Genomic DNA, 17,352 nt, shown 5'->3' with positions numbered 1-17,352 from the left:
CCGTGGAGGCCCACGTTCCTACTGTCGCCATCCACCCCCACCGTCCTACCTTACCCCCACAGGCCGTTCTCCTCCTCCGTGAATCCCGTCGTCTCTACCGTGCCTTCCTCCGCACGCGTGACCCGGACACACTACGACGCCACCGGCAACTCCAGCGACACGTTCGTAATTTGCTCGCGGCTAAGAAACGCCGGGACTGGCGACAGACATGCACCCGTTTAAATGCAACCCTACCAATCAACTCGTCCAAGTTCTGGTCGGCCTTCCGTCGCCTTACCGGAACTAAACCCTCCCCCTATTATCCTCTTCTCCATGATGATCACCCTTTCCCTGACTCCCTTAGTAAGGCCAATCACTTTGCCTCCTACCTCTCCGATGTATTTTCCGTCCCCGATGATCCCCAGTTCGATTACTCCCTCTTCCCAGATATCCGCGATCGAACTGACACCTCTTCCCCTCCCCTCGCTCCTGGCTTCCAGTACTTGGACAACATTACACACACGGAACTCAATGCCCCTATCACTACACAGGATCTCATTGCTACACTCCGCACAAAACGCAACACCGCTCCTGGTCACGATCGTGCCACCTACCGTCACCTTCGTGAAGCTCCTGTCTCTTTCCTCTCCACCCTGGCCAGGCTCTACAATGTAGTCCTGTCCACCGGTTACTACCCCGACCTGTGGAAAACCTCCCGTATCCTCATGTTCCTTAAACCTGGCAAACCGCCGTCCGCCGTCTCCTCCTACCGTCCCATCAGCCTTACCTCGGTCTTCAGCAAGGTCCTGGAATCTATCCTCACCCGCCGCATCCACCAGCATCTCCGCCAGCACCGCCTCCTTCCCGTCACCCAGTGTGGCTTTCGGCCATCCTTCTCTTCCGACGATCTTCTCCTTCACCTCACTCATCTCCTTTCCGAACAGCTTAATTCCCGTCGCTCCGCCATCTTCCTCTCACTTGACCTCGAACGCGCTTATGACCGCGTCTGGCATTCCGGTCTCCTCTTCAAGCTCCAAACCTTTGCCCTTCCCATTAACTACGTCCGTCTGATCGGTTCCTTTCTCTCCCGCCGTCCTTCCTATGTCACCATCCATAACACCGATTCCTACACCTTTTTCCCCTCCGCCGGTGTGCCCCAAGGCTCCGTCCTCTCCCCCCTTCTGTACCTTCTGTACACGGCGGACATGCCGCCGCCGTCGCCCCCCGTCCACCTTCTCCAGTTTGCCGATGACACCGCCTTCCTCGCCCTTGCCCCCACCCTGCAACGCTCCCAACGCCTTCTCCAATCCCATCTTGACCGGTTCACCGCTTGGTGCAACCAGTGGTTGCTCAAGGTCAATCCCTCCAAAACCCAGGCGATCATTGTAGGCAAAACCACCCCTTCCTTCCGCCTCCTTGATTTCTATCTCACCGTCTATGGCCGTCCTATCGCCCTCACTCCCACCCTTAAGTACCTTGGCGTCACCCTCGACCGTCGCCTCTCCTGGACTCCCCATCTCCAGACAATCCAAGCCAAGGCCCGTTCCCGACTCCGTCTCCTCAAGCTCCTTTCCGGCCGCACGTGGGGTCTGGACCCCTCCACAATCCTCCACACCTATAAATCCATCATCCGCCCTATCCTTTGTTACGCCCATCCAGCCTGGATCTCCGCCCCCCCTACCTTCTATAAATCCCTCCAAATCCTTGAACGCCATGCTCTCCGCCTTGCCTATCGCATCCGTCTCCCCTCCCCCACACGGATCCTGTATGATCTCATCCCCTTCCCCCACCTCCTCCTTTTCCTTGAACGGATACGTATCCTGTACACCTCACGTAAACTTGATCCTCCTCACCCGCTCGTTTCCTCGCTCCTCTCCCACCCCCGCCCGCTGCCGCGCCTGTATTCGCACGTCCCACCCGGTCTCCATCTCTCCACCCTCCATACCCTCTCCCAAGGTGGCTTCCGCCAGCTCCCTCTCCCTGATGATGTCCTCGTCCCCTCCATCTACCCCTCCTATCAACTTTGACCCTGCCCCACCCCCCACTTCCCGTGTCCTTTCCTTTCGGCACCCTCCCTCCCTTCTCTTCTCTTCCCTTCTTTTTCCATCTCCCTGTCCCCTCCCTTCCCCCTCTTCCCCCGGGCTTCCTCTCCCCCTTCCTCCCTCCCCCCTATCTCCCCTGCCCGTGGCATCTCTGCTCTCCCCTCTCGCTCTCCCACTCCCCTTCCTCCTCCTCCTCTCTTGGCAGGTCCCCGGACTCGCACACGTATAGTGAACATTCGCGCGCCGGAGATCGTCGCCTTTTGTGCTTCGTGTGTGTGACGTCATATAGTGTTTTTGGTGTCCGCCATCCCACTCCTACGTTCACTTGTGCCGTCGGACTCACCAGTGATTTGTGCGCCGTGCCGACGTGTTTTCCGTGTTGTTATCGTCACATGTGAACGCCTCCGTGTTTTTTTATGTCTCTGTGACCTCTCTCTTTTGCCCGCCACTTTGTTCATTGTCATTCACCATGTTTTCTACTCTTGTAAAACGCTATGGCTGCAGAGCGGCGTAGTGTGCCGCTGCCAGCCTACCTGAATTGTACAGGTTTTAAAATAACAATAAAGTAAAAAAAAAAAAAAAAAAAAAAAGCGGTACAGCGTAGGGTGGGAGGCGGCAGTCTGAATTATATTTTTTACATGTGTTTTTCAAATATCACAGAGCCTCTCGCGAGCGTCGTCGTCGTCGTCGTCGACGCCGCCGCTTCTGCAGAAGTAGCAAATCGCCATCGTAGCAAATGCGGCGAGGGACGCCCTGCCTTCGATTTCGAATGCACAAAGTGTGTGGTCTTGATTCCCAATCTCTACTTGGTCGGTCTCGTAAAGGCTTGCATGTAACGAATGGGTGGGAAGCAGCAAGAGGCAGCGGCTGTGTAGAACGAAAACACAATTCCTCAGCGGTATGAGCGTTTCGAGATGACACGAATGTAAGGAATACTTGGCGGCCAGTGACCGTGTGGCCTAATGGATAAGGCGTCGGACTTCGGATCCGAAGATTGCAGGTTCGAATCCTGTCACGGTCGTGTTTTTCCAATTCTGCAAAAGAAACACACCGTTTTAGTGTAGCTATTGAGCAGTACGAAATCGTCTGAATGTTGCTGTTGTCCATTTCCTGCTTGGAGATGCACTTGAGCTTGATACACACACAGCCAGAACGGTGTTATCTAGCGAAATGGTCGGCTGAGTGCCGTCACCGCGAGTTTTGGCTGGCATTTGCGCATCTAAGACAGCGTCGGAAAGTAACCCGTTCGGCTTCTGAGTCAAATCAAATATGTGTGTTAATTTTGACACCACTAGCGCTGCAGGTTTTCATGCAATTCCTGTACCTCTCAGAAATGATTATGAAATAAAACTGAAGTACGTGACGTGTGTGACGCTAGGAAAACATTAGGCAGCATGGAGAGATTCTGTATGGGACCACCCCACCGAAACGAGAACTGTGTGTCGTGCGACCCGACACGTAGTCACCGACGCAGCCCGGCTAGCTCAGTCGGTAGAGCATGAGACTCTTAATCTCAGGGTCGTGGGTTCGAGCCCCACGCTGGGCGGAACGTAATTTTGTTCCGCTGCAGATGTAAATTACCGTTTCTCTGATCAATGTGACGTAATGGAAATAGCAACTTAAAACTTTGCCTACGTCTCCATCAGTCGCAAGGAAGTGTATCTGAAGGTGAAGGTGATTTCGTAGACATGTGTCAAAGACATGTTCTGAAATGTAAGTGGTGTTGGTTGGAGAGCACATCGGTTACGTGTGAGATGTGTAGCCAAGCAGTAATGGTGCGCCATAGCTGCAAATATTAGTCGGTAATATGAAGTGTTGTCAGCTTAAGCCTGATGATCCAGACGAGCGTAAGCACGAAGTACGCAAAACTACCACTAGGCCGCGCCTCTTTAGCTCAGTGGCAGAGCACTGGTCTAGTAAACCAGGGGTCGTGAGTTCGATCCTCACAGGAGGCAAACGAATTTTCGAAATCAGTTGCGCGTCGTGGCCGTATAGCAAGCAGTGTCTGGAACGACGAACAATTAGCAACAGGTGTTTTATTTAGAATTACTCTCAGATGTGATTGAGGCGAATGTCGCAGATAAAGCATTTTCCAAAGCGGTACAGCGTAGGGTGGGAGGCGGCAGTCTGAATTATATTTTTTACATGTGTTTTTCAAATATCACAGAGCCTCTCGCGAGCGTCGTCGTCGTCGTCGTCGACGCCGCCGCTTCTGCAGAAGTAGCAAATCGCCATCGTAGCAAATGCGGCGAGGGACGCCCTGCCTTCGATTTCGAATGCACAAAGTGTGTGGTCTTGATTCCCAATCTCTACTTGGTCGGTCTCGTAAAGGCTTGCATGTAACGAATGGGTGGGAAGCAGCAAGAGGCAGCGGCTGTGTAGAACGAAAACACAATTCCTCAGCGGTATGAGCGTTTCGAGATGACACGAATGTAAGGAATACTTGGCGGCCAGTGACCGTGTGGCCTAATGGATAAGGCGTCGGACTTCGGATCCGAAGATTGCAGGTTCGAATCCTGTCACGGTCGTGTTTTTCCAATTCTGCAAAAGAAACACACCGTTTTAGTGTAGCTATTGAGCAGTACGAAATCGTCTGAATGTTGCTGTTGTCCATTTCCTGCTTGGAGATGCACTTGAGCTTGATACACACACAGCCAGAACGGTGTTATCTAGCGAAATGGTCGGCTGAGTGCCGTCACCGCGAGTTTTGGCTGGCATTTGCGCATATAAGACAGCGTCGGAAAGTAACCCGTTCGGCTTCTGAGTCAAATCAAATATGTGTGTTAATTTTGACACCACTAGGGCTGCAGGTTTTCATGCAATTCCTGTACCTCTCAGAAATGATTATGAAATAAAACTGAAGTACGTGACGTGTGTGACGCTAGGAAAACATTAGGCAGCATGGAGAGATTCTGTATGGGACCACCCCACCGAAACGAGAACTGTGTGTCGTGCGACCCGACACGTAGTCACCGACGCAGCCCGGCTAGCTCAGTCGGTAGAGCATGAGACTGTTAATCTCAGGCTCGTGGGTTCGAGCCCCACGCTGGGCGGAACGTAATTTTGTTCCGCTGCAGATGTAAATTACCGTTTCTCTGATCAATGTGACGTAATGGAAATAGCAACTTAAAACTTTGCCTACGTCTCCATCAGTCGCAAGGAAGTGTATCTGAAGGTGAAGGTGATTTCGTAGACATGTGTCAAAGACATGTTCTGAAATGTAAGTGGTGTTGGTTGGAGAGCACATCGGTTACGTGTGAGATGTGTAGCCAAGCAGTAATGGTGCGCCATAGCTGCAAATATTAGTCGGTAATATGAAGTGTTGTCAGCTTAAGCCTGATGATCCAGACGAGCGTAAGCACGAAGTACGCAAAACTACCGCTAGGCCGCGCCTCTTTAGCTCAGTGGCAGAGCACTGGTCTAGTAAACCAGGGGTCGTGAGTTCGATCCTCACAGGAGGCAAACGAATTTTCGAAATCAGTTGCGCGTCGTGGCCGTATAGCAAGCAGTGTCTGGAACGACGAACAATTAGCAACAGGTGTTTTATTTAGAATTACTCTCAGATGTGATTGAGGCGAATGTCGCAGATAAAGCATTTTCCAAAGCGGTACAGCGTAGGGTGGGAGGCGGCAGTCTGAATTATATTTTTTACATGTGTTTTTCAAATATCACAGAGCCTCTCGCGAGCGTCGTCGTCGTCGTCGTCGACGCCGCCGCTTCTGCAGAAGTAGCAAATCGCCATCGTAGCAAATGCGGCGAGGGACGCCCTGCCTTCGATTTCGAATGCACAAAGTGTGTGGTCTTGATTCCCAATCTCTACTTGGTCGGTCTCGTAAAGGCTTGCATGTAACGAATGGGTGGGAAGCAGCAAGAGGCAGCGGCTGTGTAGAACGAAAACACAATTCCTCAGCGGTATGAGCGTTTCGAGATGACACGAATGTAAGGAATACTTGGCGGCCAGTGACCGTGTGTCCTAATGGATAAGGCGTCGGACTTCGGATCCGAAGATTGCAGGTTCGAATCCTGTCACGGTCGTGTTTTTCCAATTCTGCAAAAGAAACACACCGTTTTAGTGTAGCTATTGAGCAGTACGAAATCGTCTGAATGTTGCTGTTGTCCATTTCCTGCTTGGAGATGCACTTGAGCTTGATACACACACAGCCAGAACGGTGTTATCTAGCGAAATGGTCGGCTGAGTGCCGTCACCGCGAGTTTTGGCTGGCATTTGCGCATCTAAGACAGCGTCGGAAAGTAACCCGTTCGGCTTCTGAGTCAAATCAAATATGTGTGTTAATTTTGACACCACTAGCGCTGCAGGTTTTCATGCAATTCCTGTACCTCTCAGAAATGATTATGAAATAAAACTGAAGTACGTGACGTGTGTGACGCTAGGAAAACATTAGGCAGCATGGAGAGATTCTGTATGGGACCACCCCACCGAAACGAGAACTGTGTGTCGTGCGACCCGACACGTAGTCACCGACGCAGCCCGGCTAGCTCAGTCGGTAGAGCATGAGACTCTTAATCTCAGGGTCGTGGGTTCGAGCCCCACGCTGGGCGGAACGTGATTTTGTTCCGCTGCAGATGTAAATTACCGTTTCTCTGATCAATGTGACGTAATGGAAATAGCAACTTAAAACTTTGCCTACGTCTCCATCAGTCGCAAGGAAGTGTATCTGAAGGTGAAGGTGATTTCGTAGACATGTGTCAAAGACATGTTCTGAAATGTAAGTGGTGTTGGTTGGAGAGCACATCGGTTACGTGTGAGATGTGTAGCCAAGCAGTAATGGTGCGCCATAGCTGCAAATATTAGTCGGTAATATGAAGTGTTGTCAGCTTAAGCCTGATGATCCAGACGAGCGTAAGCACGAAGTACGCAAAACTACCGCTAGGCCGCGCCTCTTTAGCTCAGTGGCAGAGCACTGGTCTAGTAAACCAGGGGTCGTGAGTTCGATCCTCACAGGAGGCAAACGAATTTTCGAAATCAGTTGCGCGTCGTGGCCGTATAGCAAGCAGTGTCTGGAACGACGAACAATTAGCAACAGGTGTTTTATTTAGAATTACTCTCAGATGTGATTGAGGCGAATGTCGCAGATAAAGCATTTTCCAAAGCGGTACAGCGTAGGGTGGGAGGCGGCAGTCTGAATTATATTTTTTACATGTGTTTTTCAAATATCACAGAGCCTCTCGCGAGCGTCGTCGTCGTCGTCGACGCCGCCGCTTCTGCAGAAGTAGCAAATCGCCATCGTAGCAAATGCGGCGAGGGACGCCCTGCCTTCGATTTCGAATGCACAAAGTGTGTGGTCTTGATTCCCAATCTCTACTTGGTCGGTCTCGTAAAGGCTTGCATGTAACGAATGGGTGGGAAGCAGCAAGAGGCAGCGGCTGTGTAGAACGAAAACACAATTCCTCAGCGGTATGAGCGTTTCGAGATGACACGAATGTAAGGAATACTTGGCGGCCAGTGACCGTGTGGCCTAATGGATAAGGCGTCGGACTTCGGATCCGAAGATTGCAGGTTCGAATCCTGTCACGGTCGTGTTTTTCCAATTCTGCAAAAGAAACACACCGTTTTAGTGTAGCTATTGAGCAGTACGAAATCGTCTGAATGTTGCTGTTGTCCATTTCCTGCTTGGAGATGCACTTGAGCTTGATACACACACAGCCAGAACAGTGTTATCTAGCGAAATGGTCGGCTGAGTGCCGTCACCGCGAGTTTTGGCTGGCATTTGCGCATCTAAGACAGCGTCGGAAAGTAACCCGTTCGGCTTCTGAGTCAAATCAAATATGTGTGTTAATTTTGACACCACTAGCGCTGCAGGTTTTCATGCAATTCCTGTACCTCTCAGAAATGATTATGAAATAAAACTGAAGTACGTGACGTGTGTGACGCTAGGAAAACATTAGGCAGCATGGAGAGATTCTGTATGGGACCACCCCACCGAAACGAGAACTGTGTGTCGTGCGACCCGACACGTAGTCACCGACGCAGCCCGGCTAGCTCAGTCGGTAGAGCATGAGACTCTTAATCTCAGGGTCGTGGGTTCGAGCCCCACGCTGGGTGGAACGTAATTTTGTTCCGCTGCAGATGTAAATTACCGTTTCTCTGATCAATGTGACGTAATGGAAATAGCAACTTAAAACTTTGCCTACGTCTCCATCAGTCGCAAGGAAGTGTATCTGAAGGTGAAGGTGATTTCGTAGACATGTGTCAAAGACATGTTCTGAAATGTAAGTGGTGTTGGTTGGAGAGCACATCGGTTACGTGTGAGATGTGTAGCCAAGCAGTAATGGTGCGCCATAGCTGCAAATATTAGTCGGTAATATGAAGTGTTGTCAGCTTAAGCCTGATGATCCAGACGAGCGTAAGCACGAAGTACGCAAAACTACCGCTAGGCCGCGCCTCTTTAGCTCAGTGGCAGAGCACTGGTCTAGTAAACCAGGGGTCGTGAGTTCGATCCTCACAGGAGGCAAACGAATTTTCGAAATCAGTTGCGCGTCGTGGCCGTATAGCAAGCAGTGTCTGGAACGACGAACAATTAGCAACAGGTGTTTTATTTAGAATTACTCTCAGATGTGATTGAGGCGAATGTCGCAGATAAAGCATTTTCCAAAGCGGTACAGCGTAGGGTGGGAGGCGGCAGTCTGAATTATATTTTTTACATGTGTTTTTCAAATATCACAGAGCCTCTCGCGAGCGTCGTCGTCGTCGTCGACGCCGCCGCTTCTGCAGAAGTAGCAAATCGCCATCGTAGCAAATGCGGCGAGGGACGCCCTGCCTTCGATTTCGAATGCACAAAGTGTGTGGTCTTGATTCCCAATCTCTACTTGGTCGGTCTCGTAAAGGCTTGCATGTAACGAATGGGTGGGAAGCAGCAAGAGGCAGCGGCTGTGTAGAACGAAAACACAATTCCTCAGCGGTATGAGCGTTTCGAGATGACACGAATGTAAGGAATACTTGGCGGCCAGTGACCGTGTGGCCTAATGGATAAGGCGTCGGACTTCGGATCCGAAGATTGCAGGTTCGAATCCTGTCACGGTCGTGTTTTTCCAATTCTGCAAAAGAAACACACCGTTTTAGTGTAGCTATTGAGCAGTACGAAATCGTCTGAATGTTGCTGTTGTCCATTTCCTGCTTGGAGATGCACTTGAGCTTGATACACACACAGCCAGAACAGTGTTATCTAGCGAAATGGTCGGCTGAGTGCCGTCACCGCGAGTTTTGGCTGGCATTTGCGCATCTAAGACAGCGTCGGAAAGTAACCCGTTCGGCTTCTGAGTCAAATCAAATATGTGTGTTAATTTTGACACCACTAGCGCTGCAGGTTTTCATGCAATTCCTGTACCTGTCAGAAATGATTATGAAATAAAACTGAAGTACGTGACGTGTGTGACGCTAGGAAAACATTAGGCAGCATGGAGAGATTCTGTATGGGACCACCCCACCGAAACGAGAACTGTGTGTCGTGCGACCCGACACGTAGTCACCGACGCAGCCCGGCTAGCTCAGTCGGTAGAGCATGAGACTCTTAATCTCAGGGTCGTGGGTTCGAGCCCCACGCTGGGCGGAACGTAATTTTGTTCCGCTGCAGATGTAAATTACCGTTTCTCTGATCAATGTGACGTAATGGAAATAGCAACTTAAAACTTTGCCTACGTCTCCATCAGTCGCAAGGAAGTGTATCTGAAGGTGAAGGTGATTTCGTAGACATGTGTCAAAGACATGTTCTGAAATGTAAGTGGTGTTGGTTGGAGAGCACATCGGTTACGTGTGAGATGTGTAGCCAAGCAGTAATGGTGCGCCATAGCTGCAAATATTAGTCGGTAATATGAAGTGTTGTCAGCTTAAGCCTGATGATCCAGACGAGCGTAAGCACGAAGTACGCAAAACTACCGCTAGGCCGCGCCTCTTTAGCTCAGTGGCAGAGCACTGGTCTAGTAAACCAGGGGTCGTGAGTTCGATCCTCACAGGAGGCAAACGAATTTTCGAAATCAGTTGCGCGTCGTGGCCGTATAGCAAGCAGTGTCTGGAACGACGAACAATTAGCAACAGGTGTTTTATTTAGAATTACTCTCAGATGTGATTGAGGCGAATGTCGCAGATAAAGCATTTTCCAAAGCGGTACAGCGTAGGGTGGGAGGCGGCAGTCTGAATTATATTTTTTACATGTGTTTTTCAAATATCACAGAGCCTCTCGCGAGCGTCGTCGTCGTCGTCGACGCCGCCGCTTCTGCAGAAGTAGCAAATCGCCATCGTAGCAAATGCGGCGAGGGACGCCCTGCCTTCGATTTCGAATGCACAAAGTGTGTGGTCTTGATTCCCAATCTCTACTTGGTCGGTCTCGTAAAGGCTTGCATGTAACGAATGGGTGGGAAGCAGCAAGAGGCAGCGGCTGTGTAGAACGAAAACACAATTCCTCAGCGGTATGAGCGTTTCGAGATGACACGAATGTAAGGAATACTTGGCGGCCAGTGACCGTGTGGCCTAATGGATAAGGCGTCGGACTTCGGATCCGAAGATTGCAGGTTCGAATCCTGTCACGGTCGTGTTTTTCCAATTCTGCAAATGAAACACACCGTTTTAGTGTAGCTATTGAGCAGTACGAAATCGTCTGAATGTTGCTGTTGTCCATTTCCTGCTTGGAGATGCACTTGAGCTTGATACACACACAGCCAGAACGGTGTTATCTAGCGAAATGGTCGGCTGAGTGCCGTCACCGCGAGTTTTGGCTGGCATTTGCGCATCTAAGACAGCGTCGGAAAGTAACCCGTTCGGCTTCTGAGTCAAATCAAATATGTGTGTTAATTTTGACACCACTAGCGCTGCAGGTTTTCATGCAATTCCTGTACCTGTCAGAAATGATTATGAAATAAAACTGAAGTACGTGACGTGTGTGACGCTAGGAAAACATTAGGCAGCATGGAGAGATTCTGTATGGGACCACCCCACCGAAACGAGAACTGTGTGTCGTGCGACCCGACACGTAGTCACCGACGCAGCCCGGCTAGCTCAGTCGGTAGAGCATGAGACTCTTAATCTCAGGGTCGTGGGTTCGAGCCCCACGCTGGGCGGAACGTAATTTTGTTCCGCTGCAGATGTAAATTACCGTTTCTCTGATCAATGTGACGTAATGGAAATAGCAACTTAAAACTTTGCCTACGTCTCCATCAGTCGCAAGGAAGTGTATCTGAAGGTGAAGGTGATTTCGTAGACATGTGTCAAAGACATGTTCTGAAATGTAAGTGGTGTTGGTTGGAGAGCACATCGGTTACGTGTGAGATGTGTAGCCAAGCAGTAATGGTGCGCCATAGCTGCAAATATTAGTCGGTAATATGAAGTGTTGTCAGCTTAAGCCTGATGATCCAGACGAGCGTAAGCACGAAGTACGCAAAACTACCGCTAGGCCGCGCCTCTTTAGCTCAGTGGCAGAGCACTGGTCTAGTAAACCAGGGGTCGTGAGTTCGATCCTCACAGGAGGCAAACGAATTTTCGAAATCAGTTGCGCGTCGTGGCCGTATAGCAAGCAGTGTCTGGAACGACGAACAATTAGCAACAGGTGTTTTATTTAGAATTACTCTCAGATGTGATTGAGGCGAATGTCGCAGATAAAGCATTTTCCAAAGCGGTACAGCGTAGGGTGGGAGGCGGCAGTCTGACTATATTTTTTACATGTGTTTTTCAAATATCACAGAGCCTCTCGCGAGCGTCGTCGTCGTCGTCGTCGTCGTCGACGCCGCCGCTTCTGCAGAAGTAGCAAATCGCCATCGTAGCAAATGCGGCGAGGGACGCCCTGCCTTCGATTTCGAATGCACAAAGTGTGTGGTCTTGATTCCCAATCTCTACTTGGTCGGTCTCGTAAAGGCTTGCATGTAACGAATGGGTGGGAAGCAGCAAGAGGCAGCGGCTGTGTAGAACGAAAACACAATTCCTCAGCGGTATGAGCGTTTCGAGATGACACGAATGTAAGGAATACTTGGCGGCCAGTGACCGTGTGGCCTAATGGATAAGGCGTCGGACTTCGGATCCGAAGATTGCAGGTTCGAATCCTGTCACGGTCGTGTTTTTCCAATTCTGCAAAAGAAACACACCGTTTTAGTGTAGCTATTGAGCAGTACGAAATCGTCTGAATGTTGCTGTTGTCCATTTCCTGCTTGGAGATGCACTTGAGCTTGATACACACACAGCCAGAACGGTGTTATCTAGCGAAATGGTCGGCTGAGTGCCGTCACCGCGAGTTTTGGCTGGCATTTGCGCATCTAAGACAGCGTCGGAAAGTAACCCGTTCGGCTTCTGAGTCAAATCAAATATGTGTGTTAATTTTGACACCACTAGCGCTGCAGGTTTTCATGCAATTCCTGTACCTCTCAGAAATGATTATGAAATAAAACTGAAGTACGTGACGTGTGTGACGCTAGGAAAACATTAGGCAGCATGGAGAGATTCTGTATGGGACCACCCCACCGAAACGAGAACTGTGTGTCGTGCGACCCGACACGTAGTCACCGACGCAGCCCGGCTAGCTCAGTCGGTAGAGCATGAGACTCTTAATCTCAGGGTCGTGGGTTCGAGCCCCACGCTGGGCGGAACGTGATTTTGTTCCGCTGCAGATGTAAATTACCGTTTCTCTGATCAATGTGACGTAATGGAAATAGCAACTTAAAACTTTGCCTACGTCTCCATCAGTCGCAAGGAAGTGTATCTGAAGGTGAAGGTGATTTCGTAGACATGTGTCAAAGACATGTTCTGAAATGTAAGTGGTGTTGGTTGGAGAGCACATCGGTTACGTGTGAGATGTGTAGCCAAGCAGTAATGGTGCGCCATAGCTGCAAATATTAGTCGGTAATATGAAGTGTTGTCAGCTTAAGCCTGATGATCCAGACGAGCGTAAGCACGAAGTACGCAAAACTACCGCTAGGCCGCGCCTCTTTAGCTCAGTGGCAGAGCACTGGTCTAGTAAACCAGGGGTCGTGAGTTCGATCCTCACAGGAGGCAAACGAATTTTCGAAATCAGTTGCGCGTCGTGGCCGTATAGCAAGCAGTGTCTGGAACGACGAACAATTAGCAACAGGTGTTTTATTTAGAATTACTCTCAGATGTGATTGAGGCGAATGTCGCAGATAAAGCATTTTCCAAAGCGGTACAGCGTAGGGTGGGAGGCGGCAGTCTGAATTATATTTTTTACATGTGTTTTTCAAATATCACAGAGCCTCTCGCGAGCGTCGTCGTCGTCGTCGTCGTCGACGCCGCCGCTTCTGCAGAAGTAGCAAATCGCCATCGTAGCAAATGCGGCGAGGGACGCCCTGCCTTCGATTTCGAATGCACAAAGTGTGTGGTCTTGATTCCCAATCTCTACTTGGTCGGTCTCGTAAAGGCTTGCATGTAACGAATGGGTGGGAAGCAGCAAGAGGCAGCGGCTGTGTAGAACGAAAACACAATTCCTCAGCGGTATGAGCGTTTCGAGATGACACGAATGTAAGGAATACTTGGCGGCCAGTGACCGTGTGGCCTAATGGATAAGGCGTCGGACTTCGGATCCGAAGATTGCAGGTTCGAATCCTGTCACGGTCGTGTTTTTCCAATTCTGCAAAAGAAACACACCGTTTTAGTGTAGCTATTGAGCAGTACGAAATCGTCTGAATGTTGCTGTTGTCCATTTCCTGCTTGGAGATGCACTTGAGCTTGATACACACACAGCCAGAACGGTGTTATCTAGCGAAATGGTCGGCTGAGTGCCGTCACCGCGAGTTTTGGCTGGCATTTGCGCATCTAAGACAGCGTCGGAAAGTAACCCGTTCGGCTTCTGAGTCAAATCAAATATGTGTGTTAATTTTGACACCACTAGCGCTGCAGGTTTTCATGCAATTCCTGTACCTCTCAGAAATGATTATGAAATAAAACTGAAGTACGTGACGTGTGTGACGCTAGGAAAACATTAGGCAGCATGGAGAGATTCTGTATGGGACCACCCCACCGAAACGAGAACTGTGTGTCGTGCGACCCGACACGTAGTCACCGACGCAGCCCGGCTAGCTCAGTCGGTAGAGCATCAGACTCTTAATCTCAGGGTCGTGGGTTCGAGCCCCACGCTGGGCGGAACGTAATTTTGTTCCGCTGCAGATGTAAATTACCGTTTCTCTGATCAATGTGACGTAATGGAAATAGCAACTTAAAACTTTGCCTACGTCTCCATCAGTCGCAAGGAAGTGTATCTGAAGGTGAAGGTGATTTCGTAGACATGTGTCAAAGACATGTTCTGAAATGTAAGTGGTGTTGGTTGGAGAGCACATCGGTTACGTGTGAGATGTGTAGCCAAGCAGTAATGGTGCGCCATAGCTGCAAATATTAGTCGGTAATATGAAGTGTTGTCAGCTTAAGCCTGATGATCCAGACGAGCGTAAGCACGAAGTACGCAAAACTACCGCTAGGCCGCGCCTCTTTAGCTCAGTGGCAGAGCACTGGTCTAGTAAACCAGGGGTCGTGAGTTCGATCCTCACAGGAGGCAAACGAATTTTCGAAATCAGTTGCGCGTCGTGGCCGTATAGCAAGCAGTGTCTGGAACGACGAACAATTAGCAACAGGTGTTTTATTTAGAATTACTCTCAGATGTGATTGAGGCGAATGTCGCAGATAAAGCATTTTCCAAAGCGGTACAGCGTAGGGTGGGAGGCGGCAGTCTGACTATATTTTTTACATGTGTTTTTCAAATATCACAGAGCCTCTCGCGAGCGTCGTCGTCGTCGTCGTCGTCGTCGACGCCGCCGCTTCTGCAGAAGTAGCAAATCGCCATCGTAGCAAATGCGGCGAGGGACGCCCTGCCTTCGATTTCGAATGCACAAAGTGTGTGGTCTTGATTCCCAATCTCTACTTGGTCGGTCTCGTAAAGGCTTGCATGTAACGAATGGGTGGGAAGCAGCAAGAGGCAGCGGCTGTGTAGAACGAAAACACAATTCCTCAGCGGTATGAGCGTTTCGAGATGACACGAATGTAAGGAATACTTGGCGGCCAGTGACCGTGTGGCCTAATGGATAAGGCGTCGGACTTCGGATCCGAAGATTGCAGGTTCGAATCCTGTCACGGTCGTGTTTTTCCAATTCTGCAAAAGAAACACACCGTTTTAGTGTAGCTATTGAGCAGTACGAAATCGTCTGAATGTTGCTGTTGTCCATTTCCTGCTTGGAGATGCACTTGAGCTTGATACACACACAGCCAGAACGGTGTTATCTAGCGAAATGGTCGGCTGAGTGCCGTCACCGCGAGTTTTGGCTGGCATTTGCGCATCTAAGACAGCGTCGGAAAGTAACCCGTTCGGCTTCTGAGTCAAATCAAATATGTGTGTTAATTTTGACACCACTAGCGCTGCAGGTTTTCATGCAATTCCTGTACCTCTCAGAAATGATTATGAAATAAAACTGAAGTACGTGACGTGTGTGACGCTAGGAAAACATTAGGCAGCATGGAGAGATTCTGTATGGGACCACCCCACCGAAACGAGAACTGTGTGTCGTGCGACCCGACACGTAGTCACCGACGCAGCCCGGCTAGCTCAGTCGGTAGAGCATCAGACTCTTAATCTCAGGGTCGTGGGTTCGAGCCCCACGCTGGGCGGAACGTAATTTTGTTCCGCTGCAGATGTAAATTACCGTTTCTCTGATCAATGTGACGTAATGGAAATAGCAACTTAAAACTTTGCCTACGTCTCCATCAGTCGCAAGGAAGTGTATCTGAAGGTGAAGGTGATTTCGTAGACATGTGTCAAAGACATGTTCTGAAATGTAAGTGGTGTTGGTTGGAGAGCACATCGGTTACGTGTGAGATGTGTAGCCAAGCAGTAATGGTGCGCCATAGCTGCAAATATTAGTCGGTAATATGAAGTGTTGTCAGCTTAAGCCTGATGATCCAGACGAGCGTAAGCACGAAGTACGCAAAACTACCGCTAGGCCGCGCCTCTTTAGCTCAGTGGCAGAGCACTGGTCTAGTAAACCAGGGGTCGTGAGTTCGATCCTCACAGGAGGCAAACGAATTTTCGAAATCAGTTGCGCGTCGTGGCCGTATAGCAAGCAGTGTCTGGAACGACGAACAATTAGCAACAGGTGTTTTATTTAGAATTACTCTCAGATGTGATTGAGGCGAATGTCGCAGATAAAGCATTTTCCAAAGCGGTACAGCGTAGGGTGGGAGGCGGCAGTCTGACTATATTTTTTACATGTGTTTTTCAAATATCACAGAGCCTCTCGCGAGCGTCGTCGTCGTCGTCGTCGTCGTCGACGCCGCCGCTTCTGCAGAAGTAGCAAATCGCCATCGTAGCAAATGCGGCGAGGGACGCCCTGCCTTCGATTTCGAATGCACAAAGTGTGTGGTCTTGATTCCCAATCTCTACTTGGTCGGTCTCGTAAAGGCTTGCATGTAACGAATGGGTGGGAAGCAGCAAGAGGCAGCGGCTGTGTAGAACGAAAACACAATTCCTCAGCGGTATGAGCGTTTCGAGATGACACGAATGTAAGGAATACTTGGCGGCCAGTGACCGTGTGGCCTAATGGATAAGGCGTCGGACTTCGGATCCGAAGATTGCAGGTTCGAATCCTGTCACGGTCGTGTTTTTCCAATTCTGCAAAAGAAACACACCGTTTTAGTGTAGCTATTGAGCAGTACGAAATCGTCTGAATGTTGCTGTTGTCCATTTCCTGCTTGGAGATGCACTTGAGCTTGATACACACACAGCCAGAACGGTGTTATCTAGCGAAATGGTCGGCTGAGTGCCGTCACCGCGAGTTTTGGCTGGCATTTGCGCATCTAAGACAGCGTCGGAAAGTAACCCGTTCGGCTTCTGAGTCAAATCAAATATGTGTGTTAATTTTGACACCACTAGCGCTGCAGGTTTTCATGCAATTCCTGTACCTCTCAGAAATGATTATGAAATAAAACTGAAGTACGTGACGTGTGTGACGCTAGGAAAACATTAGGCAGCATGGAGAGATTCTGTATGGGACCACCCCACCGAAACGAGAACTGTGTGTCGTGCGACCCGACACGTAGTCACCGACGCAGCCCGGCTAGCTCAGTCGGTAGAGCATGAGACTCTTAATCCCAGGGTCGTGGGTTCGAGCCCCACGCTGGGCGGAACGTGATTTTGTTCCGCTGCAGATGTAAATTACCGTTTCTCTGATCAATGTGACGTAATGGAAATAGCAACTTAAAACTTTGCCTACGTCTCCATCAGTCGCAAGGAAGTGTATCTGAAGGTGAAGGTGATTTCGTAGACATGTGTCAAAGACATGTTCTGAAATGTAAGTGGTGTTGGTTGGAGAGCACATCGGTTACGTGTGAGATGTG

The 17,352-nt window shown here is 49.9% G+C and overlaps 29 non-coding genes across 29 annotated transcripts; all 29 read left to right on the top strand.

Moving 5' to 3' along the window:
• The first annotated feature begins 2,969 nt into the window (after positions 1–2,969).
• Trnar-ucg lies at positions 2,970–3,042 on the top strand. The gene has a single exon. It is a non-coding gene; the product is annotated as a tRNA-Arg (tRNA).
• A 452-nt stretch (positions 3,043–3,494) lies between these two features.
• Trnak-cuu lies at positions 3,495–3,567 on the top strand. Its single transcript has one exon. It is a non-coding gene; the product is annotated as a tRNA-Lys (tRNA).
• A 337-nt stretch (positions 3,568–3,904) lies between these two features.
• Positions 3,905–3,976, top strand: Trnat-agu. The gene has a single exon. It is a non-coding gene; the product is annotated as a tRNA-Thr (tRNA).
• Positions 3,977–4,476: 500 nt separating this feature from the next.
• On the top strand, positions 4,477–4,549 carry Trnar-ucg. The gene has a single exon. It is a non-coding gene; the product is annotated as a tRNA-Arg (tRNA).
• A 452-nt stretch (positions 4,550–5,001) lies between these two features.
• Trnan-guu lies at positions 5,002–5,074 on the top strand. The gene has a single exon. It is a non-coding gene; the product is annotated as a tRNA-Asn (tRNA).
• A 337-nt stretch (positions 5,075–5,411) lies between these two features.
• Positions 5,412–5,483, top strand: Trnat-agu. The gene has a single exon. It is a non-coding gene; the product is annotated as a tRNA-Thr (tRNA).
• A 500-nt stretch (positions 5,484–5,983) lies between these two features.
• Trnar-ucg lies at positions 5,984–6,056 on the top strand. Its single transcript has one exon. It is a non-coding gene; the product is annotated as a tRNA-Arg (tRNA).
• A 452-nt stretch (positions 6,057–6,508) lies between these two features.
• Positions 6,509–6,581, top strand: Trnak-cuu. The gene has a single exon. It is a non-coding gene; the product is annotated as a tRNA-Lys (tRNA).
• A 337-nt stretch (positions 6,582–6,918) lies between these two features.
• On the top strand, positions 6,919–6,990 carry Trnat-agu. The gene has a single exon. It is a non-coding gene; the product is annotated as a tRNA-Thr (tRNA).
• Positions 6,991–7,487: 497 nt separating this feature from the next.
• On the top strand, positions 7,488–7,560 carry Trnar-ucg. The gene has a single exon. It is a non-coding gene; the product is annotated as a tRNA-Arg (tRNA).
• Positions 7,561–8,012: 452 nt separating this feature from the next.
• Positions 8,013–8,085, top strand: Trnak-cuu. The gene has a single exon. It is a non-coding gene; the product is annotated as a tRNA-Lys (tRNA).
• Positions 8,086–8,422: 337 nt separating this feature from the next.
• Positions 8,423–8,494, top strand: Trnat-agu. The gene has a single exon. It is a non-coding gene; the product is annotated as a tRNA-Thr (tRNA).
• A 497-nt stretch (positions 8,495–8,991) lies between these two features.
• On the top strand, positions 8,992–9,064 carry Trnar-ucg. The gene has a single exon. It is a non-coding gene; the product is annotated as a tRNA-Arg (tRNA).
• Positions 9,065–9,516: 452 nt separating this feature from the next.
• Trnak-cuu lies at positions 9,517–9,589 on the top strand. Its single transcript has one exon. It is a non-coding gene; the product is annotated as a tRNA-Lys (tRNA).
• A 337-nt stretch (positions 9,590–9,926) lies between these two features.
• Trnat-agu lies at positions 9,927–9,998 on the top strand. Its single transcript has one exon. It is a non-coding gene; the product is annotated as a tRNA-Thr (tRNA).
• A 497-nt stretch (positions 9,999–10,495) lies between these two features.
• Trnar-ucg lies at positions 10,496–10,568 on the top strand. The gene has a single exon. It is a non-coding gene; the product is annotated as a tRNA-Arg (tRNA).
• Positions 10,569–11,020: 452 nt separating this feature from the next.
• On the top strand, positions 11,021–11,093 carry Trnak-cuu. Its single transcript has one exon. It is a non-coding gene; the product is annotated as a tRNA-Lys (tRNA).
• Positions 11,094–11,430: 337 nt separating this feature from the next.
• Positions 11,431–11,502, top strand: Trnat-agu. The gene has a single exon. It is a non-coding gene; the product is annotated as a tRNA-Thr (tRNA).
• Positions 11,503–12,007: 505 nt separating this feature from the next.
• Trnar-ucg lies at positions 12,008–12,080 on the top strand. The gene has a single exon. It is a non-coding gene; the product is annotated as a tRNA-Arg (tRNA).
• A 452-nt stretch (positions 12,081–12,532) lies between these two features.
• Trnak-cuu lies at positions 12,533–12,605 on the top strand. The gene has a single exon. It is a non-coding gene; the product is annotated as a tRNA-Lys (tRNA).
• A 337-nt stretch (positions 12,606–12,942) lies between these two features.
• Trnat-agu lies at positions 12,943–13,014 on the top strand. Its single transcript has one exon. It is a non-coding gene; the product is annotated as a tRNA-Thr (tRNA).
• A 503-nt stretch (positions 13,015–13,517) lies between these two features.
• Trnar-ucg lies at positions 13,518–13,590 on the top strand. Its single transcript has one exon. It is a non-coding gene; the product is annotated as a tRNA-Arg (tRNA).
• A 452-nt stretch (positions 13,591–14,042) lies between these two features.
• Positions 14,043–14,115, top strand: Trnak-cuu. Its single transcript has one exon. It is a non-coding gene; the product is annotated as a tRNA-Lys (tRNA).
• Positions 14,116–14,452: 337 nt separating this feature from the next.
• On the top strand, positions 14,453–14,524 carry Trnat-agu. Its single transcript has one exon. It is a non-coding gene; the product is annotated as a tRNA-Thr (tRNA).
• Positions 14,525–15,029: 505 nt separating this feature from the next.
• Trnar-ucg lies at positions 15,030–15,102 on the top strand. The gene has a single exon. It is a non-coding gene; the product is annotated as a tRNA-Arg (tRNA).
• Positions 15,103–15,554: 452 nt separating this feature from the next.
• Positions 15,555–15,627, top strand: Trnak-cuu. The gene has a single exon. It is a non-coding gene; the product is annotated as a tRNA-Lys (tRNA).
• Positions 15,628–15,964: 337 nt separating this feature from the next.
• Trnat-agu lies at positions 15,965–16,036 on the top strand. The gene has a single exon. It is a non-coding gene; the product is annotated as a tRNA-Thr (tRNA).
• Positions 16,037–16,541: 505 nt separating this feature from the next.
• Trnar-ucg lies at positions 16,542–16,614 on the top strand. Its single transcript has one exon. It is a non-coding gene; the product is annotated as a tRNA-Arg (tRNA).
• A 452-nt stretch (positions 16,615–17,066) lies between these two features.
• Trnak-cuu lies at positions 17,067–17,139 on the top strand. Its single transcript has one exon. It is a non-coding gene; the product is annotated as a tRNA-Lys (tRNA).
• The last annotated feature ends 213 nt before the right edge of the window (positions 17,140–17,352 follow it).

Source organism: Schistocerca americana, unplaced genomic scaffold, assembly GCF_021461395.2.
Source record: "Schistocerca americana isolate TAMUIC-IGC-003095 unplaced genomic scaffold, iqSchAmer2.1 HiC_scaffold_147, whole genome shotgun sequence".
NCBI classification, from domain to species: Eukaryota; Metazoa; Arthropoda; class Insecta; order Orthoptera; family Acrididae; genus Schistocerca; species Schistocerca americana.
This window is presented reverse-complemented; position numbering and strand designations above follow the sequence as displayed.